This window comes from Pseudophryne corroboree, chromosome 1 (genome assembly GCF_028390025.1).
Source record: "Pseudophryne corroboree isolate aPseCor3 chromosome 1, aPseCor3.hap2, whole genome shotgun sequence".
In the NCBI taxonomy this organism is placed as follows: Eukaryota; Metazoa; Chordata; class Amphibia; order Anura; family Myobatrachidae; genus Pseudophryne; species Pseudophryne corroboree.
The window spans coordinates 1,141,015,714-1,141,036,630 of NC_086444.1; positions in this window are offsets into that span (position 1 = coordinate 1,141,015,714).

Genomic DNA, 20,917 nt, shown 5'->3' on the forward strand with positions numbered 1-20,917 from the left:
ATGTGTGGTTAAGCCCCAAAGCCGCATCAAGGCCTCTCTGTATATTTGGGGTCCCTAGCGCTATATCTAGGTGCAGGGTGTGGCACCCCAAAACACCAGAATGAGCCAGAAAGCCCAGCGTGGCATACCAGTGTAAAAAACTATAGTGTTAATAAATTAGTATTTAGGAAGCCGAAGCTATAGAGGGGGTGATACAAACATGAAATGTAATTAAAATAGAGAAATAGTGTTAGAAAATTAATAAGTGAAAAGTGTTAATAGAATGTAAAGGTATGCCACACTAAAGCCATCCAGCTCAGCCAGTCCAGAGGCACCACACCTCACACCTCCATTACCCCAATCTGGGTCTAATATTAACCAGCAAGGAGCCACATGATAATGGCTCCTTACTAAAATATGTCTAAGCTAAGAGCTACCTACCTTGGAGCAACCCCATAATGCTCCATGTGGCATGTCAGGGCCTGCACCTCCTCCTAATGCAGAAACCTCTCTGCCTCTCACAACAGACATATAGATTGGTAAATGCTCAATTAGCTTAGTGATATCATTCAGGTGCTCGAAAGGAAGGGGTATTTCTGAGCAAGAAAAAAAGCAATTGTTTCCCCAGCACACTGTATGGATAACAGTAACCAGATATAAATCCCACATGATAATAGAATTCAGAGATCTTCGTTACACATATTTGCGCAAATGTGTGGTTAAGCCCCAAAGCCGCATCAAGGCCTCTCTGTATATTTGGGGTCCCTAGCGCTATATCTAGGTGCAGGGTGTGGCACCCCAAAACACCAGAATGAGCCAGAAAGCCCAGCGTGGCATACCAGTGTAAAAAACTATAGTGTTAATAAATTAGTATTTAGGAAGCCGAAGCTATAGAGGGGGTGATACAAACATGAAATGTAATTAAAATAGAGAAATAGTGTTAGAAAATTAATAAGTGAAAAGTGTTAATAGAATGTAAAGGTATGCCACACTAAAGCCATCCAGCTCAGCCAGTCCAGAGGCACCACACCTCACACCTCCATTACCCCAATCTGGGTCTAATATTAACCAGCAAGGAGCCACATGATAATGGCTCCTTACTAAAATATGTCTAAGCTAAGAGCTACCTACCTTGGAGCAACCCCATAATGCTCCATGTGGCATGTCAGGGCCTGCACCTCCTCCTAATGCAGAAACCTCTCTGCCTCTCACAACAGACATATAGATTGGTAAATGCTCAATTAGCTTAGTGATATCATTCAGGTGCTCGAAAGGAAGGGGTATTTCTGAGCAAGAAAAAAAGCAATTGTTTCCCCAGCACACTGTATGGATAACAGTAACCAGATATAAATCCCACATGATAATAGAATTCAGAGATCTTCGTTACACATATTTGCGCAAATGTGTGGTTAAGCCCCAAAGCCGCATCAAGGCCTCTCTGTATATTTGGGGTCCCTAGCGCTATATCTAGGTGCAGGGTGTGGCACCCCAAAACACCAGAATGAGCCAGAAAGCCCAGCGTGGCATACCAGTGTAAAAAACTATAGTGTTAATAAATTAGTATTTAGGAAGCCGAAGCTATAGAGGGGGTGATACAAACATGAAATGTAATTAAAATAGAGAAATAGTGTTAGAAAATTAATAAGTGAAAAGTGTTAATAGAATGTAAAGGTATGCCACACTAAAGCCATCCAGCTCAGCCAATCCAGAGGCACCACACCTCACACCTCCATTACCCCAATCTGGGTCTAATATTAACCAGCAAGGAGCCACATGATAATGGCTCCTTACTAAAATATGTCTAAGCTAAGAGCTACCTACCTTGGAGCAACCCCATAATGCTCCATGTGGCATGTCAGGGCCTGCACCTCCTCCTAATGCAGAAACCTCTCTGCCTCTCACAACAGACATATAGATTGGTAAATGCTCAATTAGCTTAGTGATATCATTCAGGTGCTCGAAAGGAAGGGGTATTTCTGAGCAAGAAAAAAAGCAATTGTTTCCCCAGCACACTGTATGGATAACAGTAACCAGATATAAATCCCACATGATAATAGAATTCAGAGATCTTCGTTACACATATTTGCGCAAATGTGTGGTTAAGCCCCAAAGCCGCATCAAGGCCTCTCTGTATATTTGGGGTCCCTAGCGCTATATCTAGGTGCAGGGTGTGGCACCCCAAAACACCAGAATGAGCCAGAAAGCCCAGCGTGGCATACCAGTGTAAAAAACTATAGTGTTAATAAATTAGTATTTAGGAAGCCGAAGCTATAGAGGGGGTGATACAAACATGAAATGTAATTAAAATAGAGAAATAGTGTTAGAAAATTAATAAGTGAAAAGTGTTAATAGAATGTAAAGGTATGCCACACTAAAGCCATCCGGCTCAGCCAGTCCAGAGGCACCACACCTCACACCTCCATTACCCCAATCTGGGTCTAATATTAACCAGCAAGGAGCCACATGATAATGGCTCCTTACTAAAATATGTCTAAGCTAAGAGCTACCTACCTTGGAGCAACCCCATAATGCTCCATGTGGCATGTCAGGGCCTGCACCTCCTCCTAATGCAGAAACCTCTCTGCCTCTCACAACAGACATATAGATTGGTAAATGCTCAATTAGCTTAGTGATATCATTCAGGTGCTCGAAAGGAAGGGGTATTTCTGAGCAAGAAAAAAAGCAATTGTTTCCCCAGCACACTGTATGGATAACAGTAACCAGATATAAATCCCACATGATAATAGAATTCAGAGATCTTCGTTACACATATTTGCGCAAATGTGTGGTTAAGCCCCAAAGCCGCATCAAGGCCTCTCTGTATATTTGGGGTCCCTAGCGCTATATCTAGGTGCAGGGTGTGGCACCCCAAAACACCAGAATGAGCCAGAAAGCCCAGCGTGGCATACCAGTGTAAAAAACTATAGTGTTAATAAATTAGTATTTAGGAAGCCGAAGCTATAGAGGGGGTGATACAAACATGAAATGTAATTAAAATAGAGAAATAGTGTTAGAAAATTAATAAGTGAAAAGTGTTAATAGAATGTAAAGGTATGCCACACTAAAGCCATCCAGCTCAGCCAGTCCAGAGGCACCACACCTCACACCTCCATTACCCCAATCTGGGTCTAATATTAACCAGCAAGGAGCCACATGATAATGGCTCCTTACTAAAATATGTCTAAGCTAAGAGCTACCTACCTTGGAGCAACCCCATAATGCTCCATGTGGCATGTCAGGGCCTGCACCTCCTCCTAATGCAGAAACCTCTCTGCCTCTCACAACAGACATATAGATTGGTAAATGCTCAATTAGCTTAGTGATATCATTCAGGTGCTCGAAAGGAAGGGGTATTTCTGAGCAAGAAAAAAAGCAATTGTTTCCCCAGCACACTGTATGGATAACAGTAACCAGATATAAATCCCACATGATAATAGAATTCAGAGATCTTCGTTACACATATTTGCGCAAATGTGTGGTTAAGCCCCAAAGCCGCATCAAGGCCTCTCTGTATATTTGGGGTCCCTAGCGCTATATCTAGGTGCAGGGTGTGGCACCCCAAAACACCAGAATGAGCCAGAAAGCCCAGCGTGGCATACCAGTGTAAAAAACTATAGTGTTAATAAATTAGTATTTAGGAAGCCGAAGCTATAGAGGGGGTGATACAAACATGAAATGTAATTAAAATAGAGAAATAGTGTTAGAAAATTAATAAGTGAAAAGTGTTAATAGAATGTAAAGGTATGCCACACTAAAGCCATCCAGCTCAGCCAGTCCAGAGGCACCACACCTCACACCTCCATTACCCCAATCTGGGTCTAATATTAACCAGCAAGGAGCCACATGATAATGGCTCCTTACTAAAATATGTCTAAGCTAAGAGCTACCTACCTTGGAGCAACCCCATAATGCTCCATGTGGCATGTCAGGGCCTGCACCTCCTCCTAATGCAGAAACCTCTCTGCCTCTCACAACAGACATATAGATTGGTAAATGCTCAATTAGCTTAGTGATATCATTCAGGTGCTCGAAAGGAAGGGGTATTTCTGAGCAAGAAAAAAAGCAATTGTTTCCCCAGCACACTGTATGGATAACAGTAACCAGATATAAATCCCACATGATAATAGAATTCAGAGATCTTCGTTACACATATTTGCGCAAATGTGTGGTTAAGCCCCAAAGCCGCATCAAGGCCTCTCTGTATATTTGGGGTCCCTAGCGCTATATCTAGGTGCAGGGTGTGGCACCCCAAAACACCAGAATGAGCCAGAAAGCCCAGCGTGGCATACCAGTGTAAAAAACTATAGTGTTAATAAATTAGTATTTAGGAAGCCGAAGCTATAGAGGGGGTGATACAAACATGAAATGTAATTAAAATAGAGAAATAGTGTTAGAAAATTAATAAGTGAAAAGTGTTAATAGAATGTAAAGGTATGCCACACTAAAGCCATCCAGCTCAGCCAGTCCAGAGGCACCACACCTCACACCTCCATTACCCCAATCTGGGTCTAATATTAACCAGCAAGGAGCCACATGATAATGGCTCCTTACTAAAATATGTCTAAGCTAAGAGCTACCTACCTTGGAGCAACCCCATAATGCTCCATGTGGCATGTCAGGGCCTGCACCTCCTCCTAATGCAGAAACCTCTCTGCCTCTCACAACAGACATATAGATTGGTAAATGCTCAATTAGCTTAGTGATATCATTCAGGTGCTCGAAAGGAAGGGGTATTTCTGAGCAAGAAAAAAAGCAATTGTTTCCCCAGCACACTGTATGGATAACAGTAACCAGATATAAATCCCACATGATAATAGAATTCAGAGATCTTCGTTACACATATTTGCGCAAATGTGTGGTTAAGCCCCAAAGCCGCATCAAGGCCTCTCTGTATATTTGGGGTCCCTAGCGCTATATCTAGGTGCAGTCCCTGGAGTGATGCCTGATGCCCAGGTTCCTGGAGTGGTGCCTGATGCCCAGGTTCCTGGAGTGGTGCCCGATGCCCAGGTTCCTGGAGTGGTGCCCGATGCCCAGGTTCCTGGAGTGGTGCCCGATGCCCAGGTTCCTGGAGTGGTGCCCGATGCCCAGGGTCCTGGAGTGGTGCCCGATGCCCAGGGTCCTGGAGTGGTGCCGTAGCCCAGGGTCCTGGAGTGGTGCCCGTAGCCCAGGGTCCTGGAGTGGTGCCCGTAGCCCAGGGTCCTGGAGCGGTACCCGATGCCCAGAGTGCTGGAGCGGTACCCGATGCCCAGAGTGCTGGAGCGGTACCCGATGCCCAGAGTGCTGAAGCGGTACCCGATGCCCAGAGTGCTGGAGCGGTACCCGATGCCCAGAGTGCTGGAGCGGTACCCGATGCCCAGAGTGCTGGAGCGGTACCCGATGCCCAGAGTGCTGGAGCGGTACCCGATGCCCAGAGTGCTGGAGCGGTACCCGATGCCCAGAGTGCTGGAGCGGTACCCGATGCCCAGAGTGCTGGAGCGGTACCTGATGCCCTAGCTTATAGAGGGACATCAAATATTATAGTTCAGGTGTCCATATCGGAAGGGGTCTCAGAAGCTGTTACCCCAGGTAGGGACTTGAAAAGCGCAACCCTAGAAAGGGTCTCTAAAACCATAGTTCTTGAGGGGAACTCGAGAAGCAAAACCCCAGAAGGGATCTTTGAAGTAATATCCCCAAGTGGGGTCTCGAGAGACGCAGCCCCAAAGAAGGGTCTAGAAGTCGCTTCCCCAGGAAAGAACTTAAGAAGCATAGCATTAGTGGAGGATCTGAACGTTATTGCTTCAGCAAAAGTCCCGAAAGTCATAGTCCCGGGAGAACTTTCGATAATTATCGACTCAGAGAGGGAGGCCGATGGCCCGATCCCAGTCAGGGAGGCCAACGGCCCGGTCCCAGTAAAAGAATCCTGTCACGATCCGGGTATCTGGACGCCATTTCTTACCCATCAGATGCCTCCTAAGGCTGGCTCAGCGCTCCAGGACCGGATCCCATCTGTTATCCTAATGTTCACATTCCTGCATCCTCTCCTGTCTCTCTGAGACGCTGTCACAGTAACGCCTTATTACATCTGGCATGGCGTCTCCCGCGGCCTCCGCCGCCGTCCCTGAGCTTCTGCATGCAGAGTGTCAGAGTGGCGATTACGTCAGCCGCGGCCTCCGCTGTGTCCGCGTGGTTGGATGTGCACTTGTCAGCCTGGCGTCTCCTGTCTCCAGTGTCCGGCGCCGCCATTACTGTTTTCATTACCACATGGATTACAAACCAAACTTCCCTCCAAGTGTCTGCATGGGCGCAGCCATCTTGGATTCTGTCAGCTGATCATTTCCTCCAATCTGTTGTCAGTATTGTTAATCTGCATAATTGCCTAGCCAATCCCTTCCTTGCTGCAGGTATAAATACACTGTGCCTGAGCAAGGAAGGCGTCAGTGCTTTGGTTGTCAAACCTAGTTCCTGTTTGTCTCTCTCCTGTGATTGTCTTCCAGGTTCCAGCTCCTGTCTCAAGACTTCCACCATAGAGACCCGCACCAGCATTCCACCTGCGGTGTAGCCTGACTCTCCAATCCATTGTGGATTCATCTGTTTCCAGCTACAACATTACCTGCTTCCAGCTCAGCTTCCAGCAGAGTACAGCTTCCCTTAAAGGGCCGGTGTCCTTTCTACACTTTACCACTCTCTACCGGTATTATTATTTCTCCGCTCTCAAGTTCTACATTTCAGTTCATATTTCATCGCTCCCAAGTTCATTTATTATTTAACTGGTTCCAGCCAGTATCCACTCCGTGCTAACAACAGTCTGGTTCCAGCCAGTATCCACAGCAGCTGTTTTACCTTCAGCAACCCAGCTTTTCCTGGAACACCAGCTGGCACAATCCTGGGTTATCTCCATTGCTACAGTCGGGCCTGGTAAGGACTTTCCATCTAGAAGATCATAAGAACTATCTCACACTACCAGTGCCCTGTGGCTCCTGCCATCCTGTAGTACCCAGGAACTGTATTTATTATTTGCTGACTTTTACGTTTTCTTTTACTGCTGCTGTGTTGCGGAGTTGTCATAATAAACATCATTGACTTTTATCCAAGTTGTCGTGGTCACGCCTTCGGGCAGTTATTATTCATGTTACTTACATGTCCAGGGGTCTGATACAACCTCCCAGGTTCCGGTACATCTCAGCCCCTACAACTGAGGCTGCCTCCCGTCAGCTCAGGCCCTCAGTTGTGACAGTAAGCACTGAACTAATGAATCCAGCCGGAGACCAGGATCAAGCGGCCAGGCCGATGCAAGAACTGGCAGCCCGACTAGAACATCAGGAGGCTGCACAGGGCCACATCATCCGCTGTCTCCAGGATCTCTCTACTCGGCTGGATGGGATTCAGACAACTCTCCGTGGATCAGGCGCATCTGGTGCGTCAACCACAGTGACTCCAGCTATAACCCCACCCACCTTACCCATTTCTGCTCCACGTCTTCATCTTCCAACGCCAGCAAAATTTGACGGATCTCCAAGATTCTGCAGGGGATTTCTCAACCAGTGTGAGATTCAGTTTGAGCTACAACCTGGCAATTTTCCCAGTGACCGTACAAAAATTGCCTACATCATCTCTCTTCTCAGTGGCTCCGCCCTTGACTGGGCATCACCGTTATGGGAGAGGTCCGACACCCTGCTATCTTCTTACACTACATTCGTGTCAACATTCAGGCGCATCTTCGACGAGCCAGGCCGGGTAACCTCAGCTTCATCCGAGATTCTCCGTTTACGCCAGGGGTCACGTACTGTAGGACAATATCTGATACAGTTCCAGATCCTGGCATCCGAACTGGCATGGAACGACGAGGCCCTGTATGCTGCATTCTGGCATGGCTTATCTGAGCTTATTAAAGATGAGTTAGCTACCAGAGACTTACCTTCTAAGTTAGATGAGCTAATCTCACTCTGCACGAAAGTTGATTTACGTTTCAGAGAGAGAGCAACTGAGCGTGGAAGATCATCTGCTCCAAAATCTTCTGCTCCTCCTCCTCGTCAACTGTCACCATCTAAAGATGAGCCCATGCAAATTGGCCGTTCCCGTTTAACTCCTGCTGAGCGCCGAAGACGTCTCTCTGAGTCTCTTTGTCTTTACTGTGCAGCTCCGTCTCACACCATCAATGCCTGTCCCGAACGTCCGGGAAAACTCCAAACCCTAGCTCGCCCAGGAGAGATCCGGCTAGGAGTAATGATCTCCTCTCCATCTCCTCATGATTGTAATCTCCCAGTCTCGCTTCAAGTTGCTCAACGTTATCGGAACGTCATTGCTCTCCTTGATTCCGGAGCAGCTGGGAACTTTATTACTGAAGCCTATGTTAAACGGTGGTCCCTACCCACCGAGAGACTTCCTTCCTCCTTTTCCTTAACTGCCGTGGATGGCAGTAAAATTTTTGATACTGTTATTGCTCTAAGGACTCTACCAGTTCGTCTGAGAGTGGGAGTTCCTCATTCCGAACTTATTTCACTTTTAGTGATTCCAAGAGCCACACATCCTGTGGTCCTGGGCCTTCCATGGCTCCGTCTTCACAATCCTACAATTGATTGGACGACTACGCAAATCCTGGCATGGGGTTCCTCCTGTGCAGAGACATGTTTGTTTAAAGTATTGCCTGTCTGTTCTTCCTCCCCCAGGTCGTCTGATGTTCCACCTCCTCCATATCAAGATTTCACGGATGTGTTCAGTAAAGCTTCTGCTGATATCCTTCCTCCTCATAGAGAATGGGACTGCCCGATTGATCTCGTTCCAGGGAAGGTTCCACCTCGAGGCCGAACTTATCCGTTGTCTCTGCCTGAGACGCATTCTATGGAGGAATACATTAAAGAGAACCTAGCAAAGGGGTTCATTCGACCTTCTTCTTCCCCAGCCGGCGCAGGCTTCTTTTTTGTAAAAAAGAAAGATGGTGGTCTGCGGCCGTGCATCGACTACAGAGGTTTGAACGACATTACCATCAAGAACCGTTATCCTTTACCCCTGATTACTGAGCTCTTTGACAGAGTTAGCGGAGCTACCATCTTTACAAAGCTGGACTTGCGAGGTGCATACAATCTCATCCGGATCCGTGAGGGTGACGAGTGGAAGACCGCCTTTAACACCCGTGACGGACATTATGAGTACCTCGTCATGCCCTTCGGATTGAGCAATGCTCCAGCTGTCTTCCAGCATTTTGTCAATGAGATTTTCAGAGACATTCTATACCGTCATGTCGTGGTCTATCTAGACGATATCCTCATTTTTGCCAACGATTTAGAGGAACATCGTTTTTGGGTTAAAGAGATTCTGTCCCGTCTCCGTGTCAATCATCTCTATTGCAAATTAGAAAAATGCGTCTTTGAAGTCAAGTCCATTCCGTTTCTAGGGTACATTGTGTCCGGTTCCGGACTAGAGATGGATCCTGAGAAACTACAAGCAATTCAGAATTGGCCGGTACCCTTAACCCTCAAAGGGGTCCAGAGGTTCTTAGGGTTCGCCAATTATTACCGAAAGTTTATACGAGACTTTTCCACCATTGTGGCGCCTATTACTGCTTTCACCAAGAAGGGTGCTAACCCGTCCAAGTGGTCTGAAGAAGCCATGCAAGCTTTTCATCTTTTAAAACAGAGGTTCATCTCTGCGCCTGTCCTGAAACAGCCTGACATCGACTCTCCTTTCATCCTAGAGGTGGATGCCTCCTCCGTTGGAGTAGGAGCGGTGTTATCTCAGAGGGCTAAAGATGGCCATTTACATCCTTGCAGTTTCTTCTCCCGGAAGTTCTCCCCAGCTGAGCGCAACTATGCCATTGGCGACCAGGAGTTGCTAGCCATCAAGCTCGCTCTAGAAGAGTGGAGGTATCTGTTGGAGGGAGCTTCTCATTTAATCACCATACTTACAGACCACAAGAACCTTTTATACCTGAAGGGCGCACAATGTCTCAACCCTCGTCAGGCCAGATGGGCACTTTTCTTTTCCAGGTTCGACTTTAAACTCCAGTTCTGTCCGGGCTCTCAGAATCGCAAGGTCGATGCCCTTTCCCGCTCATGGGAGCAAGAAAATGAGTCAGAGTCTTCAGACAAGCATCCTATTATAAATCCGTTGGCATTCTCCACGGTAGGGATGGACTCTACGCCCCCATCAGGGAAAAGTTTTGTGAAGCCGATGCTAAGGAAGAAGCTCATGCATTGGGCCCATGCTTCCCGTTTTGCCGGACATACAGGTATCCAAAAAACCCTGGAGTTTATCTCTAGGTCCTATTGGTGGCCAACTCTGAAAAAGGACGTCTTGGAGTTTATTGCATCTTGCCCAAAGTGTGCCCAACATAAAGTATCCCGCCAGTCGCCTGCGGGGCAACTGGTTCCACTATCCGTTCCCCGTCGACCATGGACCCACTTGTCGATGGATTTCATTACAGACTTACCCATGTGCAACAAGTTCAATACCATCTGGGTGGTAGTTGACCGGTTCACCAAGATGGCACACTTCATTCCTCTCACCGGTCTTCCGTCAGCTTCCAAGTTGGCTCAAGTATTCATACAAGAGATCTTCCGACTCCACGGTCTTCCTGAAGAAATTATCTCAGATCGAGGAGTTCAATTCACAGCCAAATTCTGGCGAAGTTTATGTCAAGTCCTCCAAGTCAAGCTAAAGTTTTCCACGGCTTACCATCCTCAGACCAATGGTCAAACCGAGAGGGTGAATCAGGACTTGGAGGCCTTCCTCCGCATCTATGTGTCCTCCTCTCAAGATGACTGGGTTCAATTACTTCCCTGGGCCGAGTTCTGTCATAACAACCAGTATCATTCTTCATCTGCTTCAACACCATTCTTCACTAACTTTGGATTCCACCCTAAAGTTCCTGAGTTCCAACCGCTTCCAGCAACTTCTGTTCCCGCAGTGGATATCACCTTGCATCAGTTTGCCAATATCTGGAAGAGCGTACGATCAGCTCTGCTCAAGGCATCGTTCAGGTACAAGAAGTTTGCGGATAAGAAGCGTCGAGCAGTTCCTGCTCTCAAGGTGGGTGATCGGGTATGGTTATCCACGAAGAATTTGAGGTTAAGAGTTCCCAGTATGAAGTTTGCACCTCGCTATATCGGTCCTTTCAAGATTGAACAAGTCATCAATCCTGTTGCTTACAGACTCCAGTTGCCTCCCTTCTTAAAAATACCCAGGACATTCCATGTTTCCCTGTTGAAACCGCTGATCTTGAATCGGTTTCATTCCTCACTTCCTCCAACTCCGAAAGTCCAAACTCAACGAGGCGTTGAGTATGAAGTGGCCAAGATCCTGGACTCACGTCACCGTTACGGTCAACTACAATATCTTATTGACTGGAAGGGTTATGGTCCTGAGGAACGTTCATGGACCAATGCTTCTGATGTCCATGCTCCTGCCTTGGTCCGGAGATTCCATTCCCAGTTTCCTCAAAAGCCAAAGAAGTGTCCTGGGGCCACTCCTAAAGGGGGGGGGGTGCTGTCACGATCCGGGTATCTGGACGCCATTTCTTACCCATCAGATGCCTCCTAAGGCTGGCTCAGCGCTCCAGGACCGGATCCCATCTGTTATCCTAATGTTCACATTCCTGCATCCTCTCCTGTCTCTCTGAGACGCTGTCACAGTAACGCCTTATTACATCTGGCATGGCGTCTCCCGCGGCCTCCGCCGCCGTCCCTGAGCTTCTGCATGCAGAGTGTCAGAGTGGCGATTACGTCAGCCGCGGCCTCCGCTGTGTCCGCGTGGTTGGATGTGCACTTGTCAGCCTGGCGTCTCCTGTCTCCAGTGTCCGGCGCCGCCATTACTGTTTTCATTACCACATGGATTACAAACCAAACTTCCCTCCAAGTGTCTGCATGGGCGCAGCCATCTTGGATTCTGTCAGCTGATCATTTCCTCCAATCTGTTGTCAGTATTGTTAATCTGCATAATTGCCTAGCCAATCCCTTCCTTGCTGCAGGTATAAATACACTGTGCCTGAGCAAGGAAGGCGTCAGTGCTTTGGTTGTCAAACCTAGTTCCTGTTTGTCTCTCTCCTGTGATTGTCTTCCAGGTTCCAGCTCCTGTCTCAAGACTTCCACCATAGAGACCCGCACCAGCATTCCACCTGCGGTGTAGCCTGACTCTCCAATCCATTGTGGATTCATCTGTTTCCAGCTACAACATTACCTGCTTCCAGCTCAGCTTCCAGCAGAGTACAGCTTCCCTTAAAGGGCCGGTGTCCTTTCTACACTTTACCACTCTCCACCGGTATTATTATTTCTCCGCTCTCAAGTTCTACATTTCAGTTCATATTTCATCGCTCCCAAGTTCATTTATTATTTAACTGGTTCCAGCCAGTATCCACTCCGTGCTAACAACAGTCTGGTTCCAGCCAGTATCCACAGCAGCTGTTTTACCTTCAGCAACCCAGCTTTTCCTGGAACACCAGCTGGCACAATCCTGGGTTATCTCCATTGCTACAGTCGGGCCTGGTAAGGACTTTCCATCTAGAAGATCATAAGAACTATCTCACACTACCAGTGCCCTGTGGCTCCTGCCATCCTGTAGTACCCAGGAACTGTATTTATTATTTGCTGACTTTTACGTTTTCTTTTACTGCTGCTGTGTTGCGGAGTTGTCATAATAAACATCATTGACTTTTATCCAAGTTGTCGTGGTCACGCCTTCGGGCAGTTATTATTCATGTTACTTACATGTCCAGGGGTCTGATACAACCTCCCAGGTTCCGGTACATCTCAGCCCCTACAACTGAGGCTGCCTCCCGTCAGCTCAGGCCCTCAGTTGTGACAAATCCGAGGTGCTGGCCCCAGCGGGGTTCTCGGAGGCCACTGCCCCAGCGGGGTTCTCGGAGGCCACTGCCCCAGCAGGGTTGCCGGACGCCACTGTCCCAGCGGGGTTCTCGGAGGCCACTGCCCCAGCGGGGTTCCCGGAGGCCACTGCCCCAGCGGGGTTCCCGGAGGCCACTGCCCCAGCGGGGTCCCCGGAGGCCACTGCCCCAGCTGGGTTCCCGGAAGTCACTGCCCCGGGTGGGGTTCAGAAAGTCACTGCCCCGGGTGGGGTTCAGAAAGTCACTGCCCCGGGTGGGGTTCAGAAAGTCACTGCCCCGGGTGGGGTTCAGAAAGTCACTGCCCCAGGTGGGGTTCAGAAAGTCACTGCCCCGGGTGGGGTTCAGAAAGTCTCAGCCCCGGGTGGGGTTCAGAGAGTCTCAGCCTCGAGTAAGGTCAATAGTGACCAGGTCCTAGCAAAGCACTCCAGTCAGTCAGATAAGAAGGAAACAGATCCTGACTCTGATATCTCAACATCCATAACCTTTGATGGGGACTTCGCCCAATTTCTGGCGCTTTTCAAACACTATTACACTATTATGTTGTCTAGACCATTTCTGGGCATCACTTCAGAAAACCTTGGGCTCTATCTGATTTATTCTTTTAGAGGAGAGCCTTCTGAGTGGGCAACCAGCCTAATGAAAGCTGAAGATCCCATTCTTCAGGATCCCCTAGCATTCTGTGATGCAATTGTTAAAAGATACGGTTCCAAAGAAATTGGTTCAGGTTCCTCTAAGTCACCCGTCTTGTCTGCTGAGAGTCCACCAAATACTGTAAACTCTGCACAAGAGTCCCAGCCCGATGTTTTGACTGCAGGATGTGCTTTTTTGACTTCTTCTTCTTCTAATAATAGTACTTTACCAGAAAGTTCAGCTCCCAAGGGTAAGAAACCTGTCTCTGATTTGAACGCAGCCTTGCTGGGTGTTACCATCAGTTCAGACAATGTTTGGGGAATTACCCTGGTCAGACCTAAAGAGCTTTGTAAAAAGAAGAAGAAGAAAAAGAAATAATTTTTTGACTCTTGCCTCGATTTAAAAAAAAAAAAAAAAGAGATTTTTTTTTTCTCCTTGTCTTGTGTCCTGTGGCCACCGTTAGGGGGAGGGCACTGTTACAAGTTGTTGCTACAGCTTGTTTTTGTTTTCTTGTCTGTTAGACCAGTGTGTCAGGTTTTTGTTTTTTTTTGTATCCCTTGTTCTGGATAGTCTGAATTTTGGGGTCTTTTGACCCCTCCTCAAGGGGGGGGGGGGTAATGTTATGAGCCACGGCTGTGGCTCATTCCTGTTTTGCATTTTTGTTATGTATTTTATGTTATACTTCTGTTTATGTTCCCCGTGGGTGTCATGGGGTGCTCGGAGCTCACCCTTAAGGAGGGGATACTGTTATGAACCACAGGTAGTGGTTCATTTCTATTTTATGTTTATTTAGTTGTCTTGCATGCCAGGATTTCCCATTGCTCTGTTTTAGATTACTCTTGTCTGCTGCCGCTGGTGAGTCTGTGCAATTGCAGCTTGTTCCCATGTGTTCAGCCTCATCTGGCTGCTAATTGCATCTTGTCAGCTTGGAGTCCTGCAATAGGCCAGCTGCACTGGATTATTAATTAGGCCTCTGTTATATGCTGGCTGATTGCAGTTCGCAGATGCTGGTGATATTTCTGGGTTTTCAGTCTGCTTGAGTTCTGAGCTTGGTTCCTGCTAGTTCCTGAGCTTCCTGTTTGCTGTATCTGTTGCAGAGAGTGTTTCCAGTCCTGCTCTTTCCAGTCGTTCCTGTCCTCAGTGGTCCAGTACTCGGAAGTTGTCATCTGTTCCTGGAGTCCTGACCGAGCACCTTTAACATCCTGTGGTGTTCGTGAGTCGCGGCGTAGCCGTGTGTTGCGGCTTGACCGCTTACTATTTATTATTTGTTATATTGAGTCTCGGAGCTTTTGCGGAGGATTCCGCTCCCACAAATCCACTCTGGTATCCAGCGGTGCTGGGTAGGAGTAACGGATTAGTGGATTTTGGTTGTCCTTTTCCCTGGCGGTTTGTCCGCACATACTTCTGGTTTAAGTTTAGTTAGCTTGTAGCCCCTGGCCTTGTTGTTTAGTCAGAGGGCCCCTTGTTATCACCCTGTCTCGGATTTCCCTTTGTCTCCCATTAAGACCTGAGGGGGCATCGGAGTTGGGCAGACATAATCCGCCCTTCAAACGCGGCTGCCATGGGCTCAAGCAACCATAGTCTCGCAGGGGATTTCTGATAACACGGGCGAGACAACGGAGTTAGGGCGCCAGGGGCTATTCCCTTTCCATTCCCCTTTCCCAGCATTACGTCCTGGTGCTCTGGACTCTCTTCATAAACATCTCCCTTGTTCTGAGCACCAGGAACCTAACACCCCCCTCACTTGTAATTGAATTACCCCCTATATCTTGGCACTTGCCGCAACTCACAGGCTATTCGTTTTGGTCCAAAGTCAGTAAAACATTATTGCAATACATGTATATTACCTGAATAAGTGATTAAGGTTTGTACAGTATATCCTTAAGATACTAGAGAAGGTAAAGTTGGTTACATTACCAAAAGTTATAAAGGGCGCTAGCTCAGAATACAGTGTAAAGATATAAACTTCACTAAAAGATCTTATTTGCCTGGGCTGGTAAGAGGCCTAACTGCAGGAGTGTTGATCTGGAGCCCCCAAGAAATTGATGTAAGTGCTCCATATTTGCAGATTCCTACAAATTGGTAGGTGTGTAGGGGATGTGAGCAAGGAGTTTAGTCCACATGTTGATTCCAAACTAGAGTAGGGTTTTACTGAAGATAACAGGACACAGGTGAACGAAGATAAACAACAGCCCTTTCCTGGACTAAGTACTATACAGCTGAACAGCAGTGTGATGCTCCAATAAAACAGTGGCAGGCTTCAGCACATGCAGACCTTTTTATAGAGGCAAGCAAACAACATGCACCTGCCATCTAGACAGTCTGACCTTTAAGTTGGTGAATAATATTTATTCAGACATGCGATGTTATTGAGGTTAATTTGTCATGCACAATAACATTTATTTAAGAGGCAGCTTGCTGCATTTAACTACATGTCAACACTCCCAGCCCAGGACATTATGGAAATTCTGGGCTGGGGTGCACCCTATACAATCAGATGTCCAATCAGGATCTACCTTCATTTGGAACTTTTTATACTACTGTAGAAAAATCTTAACGTATTGCATTTTACCCTTGGCACAAAATTACCCACTCTGTGCAATTTGTTTTTTGATCAATTAGCATTTCAATCAGGTGACCAAATGTTCAGAGGTAGGCCTATTCTTAATCAGAGACAGTATTTCTTTAGATTTAGTTAAGGGGTCAGCTTGCTGGGGGTAGCTTGCGTGGATTTTAGTAAGTGTGGATTTAAGAAGTGTGTTATCCGAACAGTTAAAAAAAACAGTTGAAAAAACATTAAACAACATCAAGGAAAGGTAACTTACTTTTACAACTTACTCCTACTCCACTTTAACCCAAGAAAACACAAACAACCACAACATGTTCATCAAACTACTGTTTCTTATTTCTATTCATGGAATTCTCACCAAATTTCACACATTTTACACTCACCCTGAAACTCACCCCTCTGTGCACATTACAGCTTCTATTCTCCACTCCCCTCTTCTAACCACTCATGAGCTTTATACTTACTTCTCTGCAAGTACTTTGACAACCACAATTGGCCACCAGAATAAACACTCGCAAACATCCACTAATATTTATCTCACTCTTCTGCTTTTATTAGCTGGTGACATATCACCAAATCCAGGCCCCAACCACCTTTCCCTCTCACACTCAGCTGTCTCAAAACAACATTGAAATCCATCTAACCTCATAAATATCACGTGTCTCCCATCCCCCTCCAAGTCACTAAAATGTGCCTTATTGAATGCACGCTCTGTTTGCAACAAATTAACATCCATCCATGACCTCTTCATATCTCACAACTTTAATCTGCTGGCTATAACAGAAACATGGCTCACACAATCAGACACGGCTTCCCCTGCAGCACTGTCACACGGTGGTTTCCACTTCACACACACATCTAGGCCTAATAATAGTAAAGGTGGTGGGGTTGGAATCTTACTGTCACAGTTTTTCACATACACTGTTCTACCTCAGGTTCCATCACTCGCATTCACATCATTTGAAGTTCACTCTATCAGGATTTTCACCCCCTTCTCTCTGCGTGTTGCAGCTATCTATCGCCCTCCTGGGCAACCTAAACAACAATTTCTAGAAGATTTTTCTGCCTGGTTCCCACACTTCTTATCCTCTGACATCTCCACCATCATTATGGGCGATTTCAATATAGCTCTTGACAGTCCACAATCTGTTCATGCATCCAAACTCTTCTCTCTAACCTCCTCTCTTGGCCTAACCCAATGGTCCGACTCCTCTACTCACCAGGAGGGCCGCTGCCTTGATCTTGTGTTCACCAGGCTCTGCTCAGTTTACGAATTCATTAACACTCCTTTCCCTCTCTCTGATCACAACCTGATCACCTTCACAATCTCTTCTATTACTTTAAATTCTAGGACACTAAAACCAAGCAAGCCTCCTCTAACACGCAGAAATACTAACAATATAAATTTCCAACAACTTTCCACTTCTCTGCAACAACGTCTCTCACCTATCTCTACATTCACCACACCTGACACTGCTGTATCCCACCTGCACCAGACCCTAGAGAGTGCCCTTGATGAAGTTGCTCCAGCTACCCATCACACTCCACGTAGGCTTAGATGCCAACCATGGCACTCTAAATCAACAAGACACCTACAAAAAAAGTCACGTAAGGTAGAACGTCAGTGGCGGAAATCTCAGAATCCAAGTGACTTTCTCACATATAAGACTACCTACCACTCCTATCGTCAGGCCCTGGACACTGCCAAACAAACATATTTCCAATCTCTCATCTCTTATCATGCCACCAACCCCAAACGACTTTTTAATACATTTAAATCACTTCTTTGCCCTCCCTCACCTCCCCCACTAGCTACTATCAGTGCACAAGAACTTGCTTCCTACTTCAAGGATAAGATTGATAAAATCCGAGATGAAATGGTATGCTCTAACTCAGCTAGTGACCTGCTCAAATCCCTATCTGAACCCTCTGGCACTTTCTCTTCATTTGATCCCACAAGTGAAGATGAAGTATCAACACTCTTTTCATCCTCCTACTCCACTACCTCTCCTCTTGATCCTATACCCTCACAGGTCAGCAAAAGTTTGTCTCCTGTGCTTATCCCAACCTTAACTAAAATCTGTAATCTCTCTCTCTCTACTGGCATCTTTCCATCTCTGTTTAAACATGCAGTGATTACTCCCATTCTGAAAAAACACAACTCTGACCCAAACACACTCTCTAACTACCGTCCCATTTCTCAGCTACCCAGTCCCTCCAAGCTACTTGAGAGACTTGCCTACACTCGCCTTACACACTTTCTTAACTCTCACAACTTACTGGACCCACTTCAGTCAGGCTTTCGTGCCCAACACTCCACGGAGACGGCACTGACCAAAGTAGTGAATGATCTGGTCACTGCTAGATCAAAGGCCATTACACACTACTTATTCTTCTAGATCTCTCTGCTACTTTTGACACTGTTGACCACTCTCTTCTCATACAAACACTAGAGTCCCTAGGTCTTCAGGACACAGCCCTTACTTGGTTCTCATCCTACCTATCTAATCGATCTTTCAGTGTTCGCTTCTCTGATTCTACCTCCTCTTCTCTACCTCTATCAGTTGGAGTACCGCAAGGCTCAGTCTTAGGTCCTCTGCTTTTCTCAATCTATACCTCCTCTCTTGGTAAACTAATCAGCTCCTTCGGATTTCAGTATCATTTGTACGCTGATGATACTCAAATCTACCTATCCTCCCCAGATTTTTCACCATCTGTATTGGTTCGTGTCACTGGATGCCTGTCTGCCATTTCATCTTGGATGTCATCTCGCCATCTCAAACTCAACATTTCCAAAACAGAATTAATTATTTTCCCACCAGCTAAGGGTAGTTACCAACCTGATATTGCCATAACTGTTGACAATGCAACTATCCACCCTACCCCACAAGCTCGCTGCCTAGGTGTCATCCTTGACTCTGAACTGTCGTTTGTTCCACACATTCAATCTGTCTCTAAATCATGTTACATGCACCTTAAAAACATATCCAAAATACGCCCTTATCTTACACAAGACACTGCAAAAACTCTGATCCATGCACTCATCATCTCCCGCATTGATTATTGTAATAGTCTCCTTACTGGTCTTCCCAAACATAGGCTCTCACCACTTCAATCCATTTTAAATGCAGCTGCGAGGCTAATCTTCCTCGCCAGATGTTCTTCGTCTGCTGATCCGCTCTGTCCATTGGTTACCGGTATTCTACCGTGTCAAATATAAAATACTTTTACTTACATACAAGGCTATTACCCAAACTGCACCATCATACATCTCCTCACTCATCTCAAAATATCTCCCTACCAGACCCCTCCACTCTGCACAAGATCTGCGTCTCTCATCCAGATGTATTACCTGTTCCCACTCAAAATTACAGGACTTTACCCGGGCTTCACCCACTCTGTGGAATGCCCTCCCACGCACAATAAGACTCTCCACTAGTCTCCAAACCTTTAAACGTTCCCTGAAAACTCATCTCTTCAGACAAGCCTACCGAATTCCTGATCCACACACATAACCTTCAATGCTTCCCTATCCAGTTACATTCCCTCTGCACAGTCCCCATAACCTCACATTTTGTCTTCCAACATTGCTGGGTGATCATATCATACAACCCACTAAGAACCTAGCAATCTGGGGAAACATTATGTAACAGGTAGCATCTATCCTTGTGTATCAATGCCTATTTCCCTATAGATTGTAAGCTTGCGAGCAGGGCCTTCCTACCGCTATGTCTGTCTTTGCCCTGTTTTGTTCTATAACTGTTGTTCTAATTGTAAAGAGCAACAGAATATGCTGCGCTATATAAGAAACTGCTAATAATAAATAAATAAAATTCATTACTGTTTAAGCAGATACATGGAACTTTGTTTTAGGGCTTGACTGAAGTGGCAGGCGGGTGATCCTGACTGAAGAGGGGAGCAGTTGATTGGATGTGAACAACACACCCCAAATCAAATAACATGCCAAACTATTGGTTCTAGGAATGCCTAATGCTTCTGATCGCCTTTTCCCCAAAGCACTAGATGACACAATTGACAGGCGTATGTTTTTTTCTCATCAAGCTAGGAATCTATAAGCAATTTTTAACAACTTTATACAACTTTAGATCTATTACTGTACATAGTTTAGAGAAATGAGATACAGGAGGTTCACTCATCTCTACTCACAAGTGTTTTACTGTTCACAGAAGCTGATCTGATGGTTCATTGTCATGAATGTAACCATACCGGTGCAGTATATTTTGTATTTGGATGATCAAGATTGACTGGAAAGACACCAGTAGTGGAAAAAATGTTGAACAGTATCTATAGCTTTAGGCTTAATGTCAGGTTGATGGAAAGTACTAAAAACGATTTACTTACTGGAGTGACTGCAAAAGGGAGATTAAGATGAAAACAGAGCAAACATGCTTAAGGCATGAAATGAGAAAATGCACAACCATTAAATTTGACACCCGTAAAGAACCATCTGCAATAAAAGTTCTTAAATTACATTACATTTTCTTTATCGATAGAATATGCTGTTACTCATACTCTTAAGATTCTCTATTGTTGTAAAGGAACAAAATAACCTTGGCGTTAGGAGAAGATATAGAGGGCTCTAGACCTATACTGGTGTTTGTCAGATCACACTGATTGCTGTGGCATCCGCAGTAATATTTTGCAATGTATTGAAAGTACATTATACAGTAAAGGGTGTATTCAATTATTGTTGGAAACTGCCATCTTGTCGGAAAGATGGCAGTTTCTGACAGGTTTAGGTCAGAAGGGGTTCCGACCTATTCAATGGCAGGCTATTTTTGTTCTAAAGCACGTGGATCGACGCCTATCCACGTGTGTTGTCGGAAACGCAGCTAAATCCGTCAGGTTTTAGCCCCGTTTCCGACAATGGACCTAATTCAGACCTGATCACAGATGTGCTAAATTTA